The following is a 10,195-nucleotide window of genomic DNA, read 5'->3' as shown; positions in this document are numbered from 1 at the left end:
AGCAGAGGAAATATCCTCGTTAAATTAAGAAAAAGGGTTGCCAACCATAGCAATATGCCAAGTAATTTATACCAACAAACCTTCATTCAAGTTGCTTTGTATCCATTGGTTAGGGAGCAATAAATGACTTACTCTGAAGTATTGGAACTATTCAAATTTTCAATCGCTGGAACTGTTTTACTTTTTGATTTGCAATCAGGACAGAAATAATCTACATTTTTCAAATCATATGACACAACGCCAAGTTAACAAAAGATGTTCATAATTTACATGTAGACATCCAAGGTTATGGATACACCAAGAGACAACTGAAAAAATTGAGAAGCTATTAACACAAAACTTGAACCCGTGCCTGTCAGTGATGGTCAACCGAAAAATCGAGAAGCTATTAGCACACCAAGAGACAACTGTAAATGTACACGACCATCAAAGATATTCATAATTTTCTCATTTAGAAGATATTTAATTGAGCAGTACCAAGTTATTCATGTGATGTTTTTACTGCTAGTATGTGGTTTATATGTAGATGTAGTCACTTCGCTGGCATTCATTGGTCATGTTAGTTTTTTGCCTGAACATGTCTAGTTTTCAAAAAATGTACACGACCATAACTGAATGAGGCAGTAAAAGCATGCATCTCTGCAGGTAGGTAACAACTGGGTACAAAAAGGATGCATTTTCTTATGGATGAACAATGGATCGTCAGAGATGGGCTGAGTTTGGGGGAATCTAAGAACCTCACTCACCTGCAACGTGCAACGAGGCAGTGGGTGGCGAGCCAGAGCATTTCAAACCACAGCCGCGTCGTCAGGGAACTGGCCACATTTCAGCAGCCGGACAATCGGACGAGTTGAGCCCAACAGCAATGTGTCGACCATCATGAGCCTAGCTAGCGCTGGTAATAGGACCGTTGTCCTCATCGATGGTCACAAGATTGGATGTGGATCCCCTCGATGCATCCCGTAGGTACACAGTGTTTCCCAAAGCAATGGACAACACATTGTTGCTCCCCCAGTCAAGCAGGTTGAGGTAGTAGTCATCAACAAGTTCTAGTGCGTTTAGGGTCCTCTCGACAGACTGTACATATTTTGACTCAACCACATCAATGATCCACCATTTTCACATGCCACTACACTGTTGCATAAGATTGCTAGATGTGGAATCAGAATAGCTATTACACGTACCTAGGGAATGTGGCGCCGTTGCTTGGTCGGCTCGGCAGCTTGTTACATTAGTGAAAGACACGTTCTCGGGTTCTGGCAGCTTGTTCCTGAAGGCGAGGATCCGTGTCCGGTTGTTGAACAGCTTCCGCGCGAGTAGCCTCCTGTATGCCTCCTTGGACGGGGATGCCACCATGCCCGCCGCGTTCTCCTCATCCTTCCTGGGCTCTGTGAGCAGGTAGTGTGCCATGTCCATGTCCATCGCCGATCTGTCGGGGATGAACCTGTCGCCGTGCAGGACACAAACAGGAGGAGAAGTGGAGAACAAGACAAACTTGGTCAGGCAAACCATCGAACACCCACCTTGCTTGCCCAAGTAGCAAGAGAATGGACCCACGTAGCACTTGGCCGACGGGTTACGGGATCCCGAGTTCAGCGATGGCATGTGGGGGCGGCGGTCGGGGCGCGGCGGGAAGCCCGCCTCCTGCGGCGGCGGCCGGGGCGCGGCAGCGTGGCTCTTCTCCGAGGAGATCGAGTGAGAGCCTGCGTCCATGGTTAGAGCAAACAAAAAAAGAGGGCAAACACAACAGCAGAAGCGATGGATTTAAAAGGCTAACTAAACAATAGCAGGTTAGAATCAAACACAAAATAAATGGTACAATCAAACAAGAAGATTAACAACAAACTTGTTGAAGCTCATCTTCCTCACATGCACGAGATGGCAGCGTACGCAGGGACCCGGACCTTTCATCCGCGCGTCCGAGGAGGAGTTGGCGGCACAGTGAGGGGGAGATGAGGAGGAGGTGGTGGCGTAGGGGCTGCGGACGCGCGGACCTTCCATGCATTTGCGCGATTTAGGGGCGCAGGGCAGCGGACCATCCATCCGCGCGTCCGAGGAGGAGGTGGCGTAGGGGCTGCGGACGCGCGGACCTTCTATGCCTCCGCGCGATTTGGGGGCGCAGGGGCGCGTACCTTCCATGCGGGCTGGACGCGCGCTCCTTCCATTGACGGCGGCTGAGGAGGAGGTGGCGGCGCAGGTGGTGTGACGGACGGGCGGTTGCGTGGAGTGGGGGGCCGTTCCCGCAGACGGGACGGGACACGTCTATGCTCTGCCCGCAGTGCTGGGGAGAGGAGGGGGCACGGATGTTGCGGAGGCGAGATTTCCGGTGGCGGACGCGCAGAGCTTCCATTGCTGCCGAGGCGAGATTTCCGGGCGCGGACGCGCGGGCGGGCGGGATACCTGACGGCGGGCATCACGGCGCGCCGGGGGAGGGGGGGCGGGGTGCCTGGCGCGGGAGGGCGACGCGCGCGGGGCGTGCATCGCGGCGGGAGGAAGACACGCGCGGGGCGTGCATCGCGGGCGAGGGCAGTGAGGTGGTGGACGCCCTCCGTCCACCCTTAAGGATTAGTAGAGATAAGGCTAGACTTGTGGCCAAAGGGTTCACACAGAGAGAAGGCATTGACTACCATGAAACCTTCTCACCTGTCTCAACAAAAGATTCATTCAGGATCATAATGGCACTAGTTGCTCATTTTGATCTAGAGCTCCATCAGATGGATGTAAAGACAACATTCCTAAATGGAGAGTTAGAAGAAAATGTGTTCATGGCACAACCAAAGGGTTTTGTTGTGAGCGGTAAAGAACACATGGGATGTCACTTGAGGAGGTCCATTTATGGATTAAAACAGGCCTCCAGACAGTGGTACATCAAGTTTGATCAGACTATAAGAAAGTTTGGTTTCGAGGAAAACAAGGAAGACAATTGCATTTATGCAAAATTTAGAAAAGGAAAGTATATCTTCCTTGTTCTGTATGTCGATGACATACTCTTAGCTAGTAGTGATAAGGATCTACTAGCGGAAACAAAAGGGTTTCTTTCCTCGAATTTTGATATGAAAGACATGGGAGAAGCCTCCTATGTTCTTGGAATAGAAATTCACAGAGACAGACAAAAGGGAGTATTAGGACTCTCACAGAAGTCATATATAGAAAATGTACTAAAGAGGTATAATATGCACAAGTGTAATGCCTCGCCTGGTCCAATAGTCAAGGGTGATAAGTTTGGGGAATATCAGTGTCCCAAGAATCAGTATGAGAAAAACAAGATGAAGTCAGTACCATATGCTTCAGCTATCGGAAGCATTATGTATGCTCAAGTATGTACTCGCCCTGACTTAGCTTTTACCACCGGGATGCTTGGACGCTATCAGAAGAATCTAGGCATAGAACACTGGAAAGCAGTCAAGAAGGCTCTAAGGTACCTTCAAGGTACTAAAGGTCTCATGCTTACGTACAGAAGATCTAATTCCCTACAAATAGTTGGCTATGCAGATGCCGACTGGGGAGGGTGTAGAGATACACTGAAGTCCACTTCAGGGTATGTCTTTATGCTCTCTGGGGGAGCTATTTCTTGGAAGAGCTGCAAACAGACAGCGAGAGCATCGTCGACAATGCACGCTGAGTTTGTAGCTACGTATGAGGCAACTGGACATGCGATATGGATAAAGAAATTCGTACCCGGATTAAGAGTGGTTGATAGCATAGAGCGACCACTGAGAATTTACTGCGACAACGAGCCAGCGGTATTTTTCTCCCATAACAATAAGTCAAGTGGCTCTGCCAAGTACATTGACATTAAGTGTTATATTGTTAAGGAGAAGATTCTGGATCACACCATTCAAGTTGAGCATATAAGAACCCATCGGATGCTTGCGGATCCGCTCACAAAAGGTCTTCCACCCAGCGTGTTTAGTAAGCACGCAGCCGGCATGGGATTAAGGGAGTACCTATGATCTAGAATCACAGGGGCTACAGATTGCAACCTAGTAAAATCTTTCGTTCTGAAGCAGGGGAGCATGTTGTAGTCAATGAGTGCGGTGATACTTAATAGATCATTGTCACGCATTGGTCTCTATGTGTAAACTTGTTAAAGGACGGAATTAATAAAAGTTTGAGTGTGAGATATGTAGAGAACAAAGGGGAGATTGTTAGGATGTGTCCTCTACACTAGCCGGTTAACAGTAACCGGAGTAGGGTTAATCCTAACCGTCTAACCGTGCCCCTGATCGGGGGGGGCTATCCTAACCGTTGGTTGCAGCCCCCGGTCACACGACGCCATATAAATAGATTAAGGGGGCCGACGGGTTTAGCTAACGCTAATCGCTCGACCACAAACCCTAATCGACACTTTGAGACGAACCGATCCCCTAGGCGCTCGGAGTGACTGGAATCGCTGTGACTATGTCTCAGATCCCTGTTGTCCCATCGGGGTCTGAGATTCCCCCTGCAGGCAACATTGGAGGAGCTGATCCACCGCCGATCAACGACGAGAACCAATCTCCTTGACACCAGCAGGGAGATCGACAAGAAGGAGGAGGCGGGTCTTCGCTGCAAGACGCCGCCGCAATGATGGCTAGGAACAACAACGACGGTATGTATACATATACCCCTCAGTAGAATAGATCTACTCATCATCGAGGTATTTTAGACACGGATTGGTATTCTAGGGACTTAGGAAACGATCCTAAGCACCAGAAATTTCTTACAGTTTTCAGTCTTGTTTGTGTTGTCTTTGTGGCTAATGATTCTTTAGAATTTTGTTAGAGTATGGAGAGATGTTTTTTAAGATTTATAGACTATTTGATCATTATATTGGAGAGAGACAACAACTCTCTTTTTTTAACTAGAAACTTTCTCTGCTTTTAGGAAACAGATACAACCAACGACATTCGCCTGACCAACCACCTATCGAGGCAGGACACAGAACCAACCCATAGGGCGATAGCCGGGAGCCAGATCACCTAACCTGCTACTCCCTTCGTTTCTTTTTATTTGTCACTGGATAGTGCAATTTTTGCACTATCAAGCGACAAATAAAAAGAAACGGAGAGAGTACCTCATAAGGTGTTCGACACAGCACTCAAACAAAAGACAGAAGAGAGAACAAAACGCCCCACCATGGAAGCCCCACGCATCCAGCTTCATAGGCTTCAGATCACACCAATATCCGAGACCTCTCCCACGCTAGAAGAGGGGCCGAGCAATCCACTCTCCCTCCTTGAAGCATTCAACTACCAAGGCGTCTTTATTCCTGCATAAATCAAAGATGCAATGGTACTTGATGCTTAACGGCACCTCCCCTTCCAAACATCCGTCCAAAAAAAGGATCCTTCCCCATTGTTACTTTATTTATCGCTCTCCATTTGTGAAGGCCTCTCCAAAATTGCGAAACCCCTTTGCACTTCGATCTCCAAAAACTATCTCCATGCATATATTTGGCCTTAATGGTCTTGTACCACAACCCCTCAGAACCTTGAGCAATTTTCCAAATCCATTTGACCAACAAGCACTCATAACTCATTCATCATCATAGTATCCATTATTACCAAGACCACCCTGATCTTTTGGCCTAGCCACCATCTCCCACTTCGTCGTATGGTATTTCTATGGTCCTCTGCACCTTGCAAGAGGAAATTCGCACGAATAGTATTCATTTTCTAGTGAATATTCTTATATAGTAGATAAAACCCCATGGTATACAAAGGAATACTGCTCAGGCAAGCATTAGTCAGGATAAGTCTACCCCCCAAGACAGATATTTGCCCTTCCATGGGTCCAATCTCTTCCTCATTTTCTCCAGAATAGGTGTATACATCTGAGAGTTCAGCCAACCATCTGGTACAGAAATTTCTGGATACTTCAAAGGGAGAGACCCCAAAGCACAATTGAGCATATTTGCCATCTTTTCTTTATCCTGTTGCTCACTTCAAATTTATGGACCTCACTTTTGTGGAAGTTTATCTTAAGCCCTGAAAGTCACTCAAAACAATATAGAATCAACTTCAAATTCACGATCAATTTCTCCGAACCGTCTATCATGATCACTGTGCCGTCAACGTATTGAATGTGAGAGACCCCCCTCGCAAGATATTAGCTAAAACTCCAGTGATATGACCTTTGGTCACTCCCGCATCCAGCATCACACTCAGAGTGTCCGCCACCAGATTAAAAATGTCGGCGTTTCGAGACCGGGGGGTCCCTGGGCCGACGAGTGAATGTCGCCGCGTGCCCCAGCCCAGATGGGTCGGCGCGAGGCCGAGCGCGAAGGGGGGAGAAAGGTGGCCGGAGACGGGCGTGAGAGAGGTGGAAATCCCGCGGCCTTCGTGTTCGTCCCGCGCCCAGGTCGGGTGCGCTTGCAGTAGGGGGTTACAAGCGTCCACGCGGGTGAGGGAGCGAGCGGCCTTACACGAGCGCCTGTCTCGTCCTCGTCCTCGCGCGGCCAACCCTCTGTAAGAGGGCCCTGGTCCTTCCTTTTATAGGCGTAAGGAGAGGATCCAGGTGTACAATGGGGGGTGTAGTAGAGTGCTACGTGTCTAGCGGAGGAGAGCTAGCGCCCTAAGTACACGCCATCGTGGCGGCCGGAGAGGTTTTGGCACCCGGTTCGTGTGGTGTCGTGGCCGTCGGAGGAGCGCCGGAGCCTGGTGGAGGGATAGCTGTCGGGGCTGTCGAGTCCTTGCTGACGTCCTCTTGCTTTCGTAAGGGGGCAGAGAGCTACCGTCGTCAGGGAGCGTGCGGGGCGCCATCATTGCCTATCTGGCGGAGCAAGCCAGATGGGACGCCGGTCTTGTTTCCCGTAGCCTGAGTCAGCTTGGGGTAGGGTAATGATGGCGCCTCCCATCGATGTGGCCGGTCCGCGCCCTAGGTTGGGCGATGTGGAGGCTCCTCCGAAGTCGAGGTCGAGTCTGTCTTCCGTGGCCGAGGTCGAGTCCGAGCCCCTGGGTCGGGCGAGGCGGAGACCGTCGGCTGAGGCCAGGGCGGAGCCCGAGCCTTGGGGTCGGGCGAAGCGGAGTTCGTCGTCTTCCGGGGCTAAGCCCAAGTCTGAGCCCTGGGTCGGGCGGAGCGGAGTTCATCGTCTTTCGGGGCTGAGCCCAAGTCCGAGCCCTGGGTCGGGCGGAGCGGAGTTCGCCGTCTTCCGGGGCTTAGCCCGAGTCCGAGCCCTGGGTCGGGCGGAGCGGAGTTCGCCGTCTTCCGGGGCTGAGCCCGAGTCTGAGCCCTGGGTCGGGCGGAGCGGAGTTCGTTGTCTTCCGGGGCTGAGCCCAAGTCCGAGCCCTGGGTCGGGTGGAGCGGAGTTCGCCGTCTTCCGGGGCTTAGCCCGAGTCCGAGCCCTGGGTCGGGCGGAGCGGAGTTCGCCGTCTTCCGGGGCTTAGCCCGAGTCCGAGCCCTGGGTCGGGCGGAGCGGAGTTCGCCGTCTTCAGGGGCTGAGCCCAAGTCCGAGCCCTGGGTTGGGCGAAGCGGAGCTTCCTATGGTGCCTGCGGCCGGGCCTGACTGCATGTCAGCCTCACTCTGTCAAGTGGCACCGCAGTCGGAGCGGCGCAGGCGGCGCTGTCTTTCTGTCAGGCCGGTCAGTGGAGCGGCGAAGTGACGGCGGTCACTTCGACTCTGTCGACTGAAGGGCACGCGTCAGGATAAAGGTGTCAGGCCACCTTTGCATTAAATGCTCCTGCGATTTGGTCGGTCGGCGCGTCGATTTGGTCAGGGTTGCTTCTTGGCGAAGACAGGGCCTGGGGCGAGCCGGAAGTATGTTCATCGCTGGAGGGGGGCCTCGGGCGAGACGGAGATCCTCCGGGGTCGGCTGCCCTTGTCCGAGGCTAGGCTCGGGCGAGGCATGATCGAGTCCCTCGAATGGACCGATCCCTGACTTAATCGTTCCCATCAGGCCTTTGCAGCTTTATGCTGATGGGGGTTACCAGCTGAGAATTAGGAGTCTTGAGGGTACCCCTAATTATGGTCCCCGACAGTAGCCCCCGAGCCTCGAAGGGAGTGTTAGCACTCGCTTGGAGGCTTTTGTCGCATTTTTTTGCAAGGGGACCAGCCTTTCTCGGCTGCGTTTTGTTCCGGTGGGTGCGCGCGAGCGCACCCGCCGGGTGTAGCCCCCGAGGCCATGGAGGAGTGGTTTGACTCCTTCGAGGTCTTAATGCCTCGCGTAATGCTTTGGCTGGTCTGGTCGTTCCCTCATGCGAGCTGGCCGTAGCCCGGGTGCACGGTCGGGTCCCAAGTTGTAACACCCTGAATTTGGGGGTATAAAATTTCTTTTCTAAAATCCACCAAATTCAGGTGTTACTCTCTCAGTTCTTTGTTTTTCTTCTCTTTTTCCTAAAAATGGAGAAGTTATTTTGTTTTATATATCTGTAAGCCTAGTAAAATGAAACCATAAAAAAAGAAGAATCCTTGGTTGTTGCATATCATGCCGAGTTTTTCTTAGGTCGAATTGTTGTGTTCGTGCATCAATTCAAACTCATTAAATATATTTGAATCTGTGGTTCAAATACTATATTTAGATTTGAATAGGAATAAAAAGGAAGAGAAAATAGCAAAATGGAAAAAAACAGCAAAGAAGCCCACCTTCCCTTTCGGCCTGCGTCGGCCCACTCCGCGCCCCTCATCGCGCAGCCCGTTCCTGCGCTCAACTTCGTGGCCCAGCTCCTGCCCCCTCCCCTGGCCAGCCCACGCCGCGGGCGTGCCCTAGAAGCCGTGCGCGGCCCACCTGTGGCCCAGCTCGTGCGTGCGGGAGCGCTCCAGCCAGCAGCCGCCGCACCGCGCCTAGCGCTCGCTCGCGCAGGCGCAGAGGAGCGCCACCACCGTCGCCTGCGAGTGGGCCCCACCTCCTATTCCTCTTCTCCAAACGGCCTTCCTTGTGCAGATATCCACTTCCTATCCCCAGATCCAAACCACGAACGGCTCCTGCAGTTGTTGGTGATCGTACACATGTTCCTTTCCTCCTCTGTGCTTCTCCCCTCCGTTTTCTGCATGCGTGCAGCAGCCCCAGCTGGCGTCCAAGCCCCTCACCTTGGTCTCCCTGTGCGAGCACGTGCCCAGGCCAGGCCTAGCATCCCCAGGCGAGGAGCCCCCTGACGAAGCCCTCCACGGCGCTTGTCCTCGGAGCACCCCAGTGTCGCGTAATGGCAGGGCTTGTGGTGCTTGTGGTCCATGTCGTTTCCCTTGGATTTGATGGGCGCTGATGAGAAGTCCATCGAATAACTGTTGCTGCATCCCCTATCGGTAGCCCCATGGTGAGTCCCAAACCCCAATCTAATTAAGTTGATTTCTGCGCGCGGAACAAATTGAAGATGTCGACAGTTCAATGTTCAACATACACCATGTTCCTATCGCCATAATCATGCCAAGGTGACCAATTCAACGGATGGCCAGTGCTATCACGAGTGCATAGTCTATCGATTAAATTAATGTTAGTTTAACCAACGTTGAGTAAGTCAGCCTTTTAAATTAGAACTAGTTTAAAATTTTAAACTTGCTCTTCTATAAATAAATTCTAACATGATTAATCCCAACTCAAATATTTTAATTTAAATATTTGTCTAGTGTAATCGCGACACATGTTTAGCAATTCTCATAGGTCGCGTCTTTTATAAATCGGGATTATTATTTATACAATATATTTTATGTCGTCAATCTGTTTTGAGTCGTTTTAGTCGCATTAACTTTGTAACCTCGTCGCCTATGTGTTGGTAACATTATTTCGTCGTGATACATGTCTTAATTAATTGATTATGTATTTATCTAACGGTTATTAAAGTAACCATCTACTTGAACTAATTTATAGTTTTAGTTGTGTTTTATCAGTACCTAGTAATATGATTATGCATACTCGAATGTCTTAATTAATACTTGTTTAGTATAAACGCGATATCTATTAGTGATTCTCGCTTGTCGTGCGTGGTATGCGCGTGTGTCGTCGCGCATCATTCGCGCGCGTCGCGCGCGCTGTTTGCCCGCTTCGTCGCTCATCGTTCGCACGCGTTGTCGCGCGTCGTTTTCGCGTGTCGCGCACATTGTCGTGTGTCATTTGCGTGTCTCACACGATGTTCGCGTGCGATATTAAGCTGTTCGCTTATAATCACTCATTCCAGTTAATTAACTATTTGTTTAGTCGTCCACAATTAAAACAGTAATTTAGTCAAATCTAAGTAGTAGTTTTAATTTATATTTGATAAGATAATGTCAATTCATGTAATT

This window comes from Zea mays, chromosome 2 (genome assembly GCF_902167145.1).
Source record: "Zea mays cultivar B73 chromosome 2, Zm-B73-REFERENCE-NAM-5.0, whole genome shotgun sequence".
Taxonomy (NCBI): Eukaryota; Viridiplantae; Streptophyta; class Magnoliopsida; order Poales; family Poaceae; genus Zea; species Zea mays.
The sequence above is the reverse complement of the archived record's forward strand: the minus strand, read 5'-3'. Positions refer to the sequence as shown.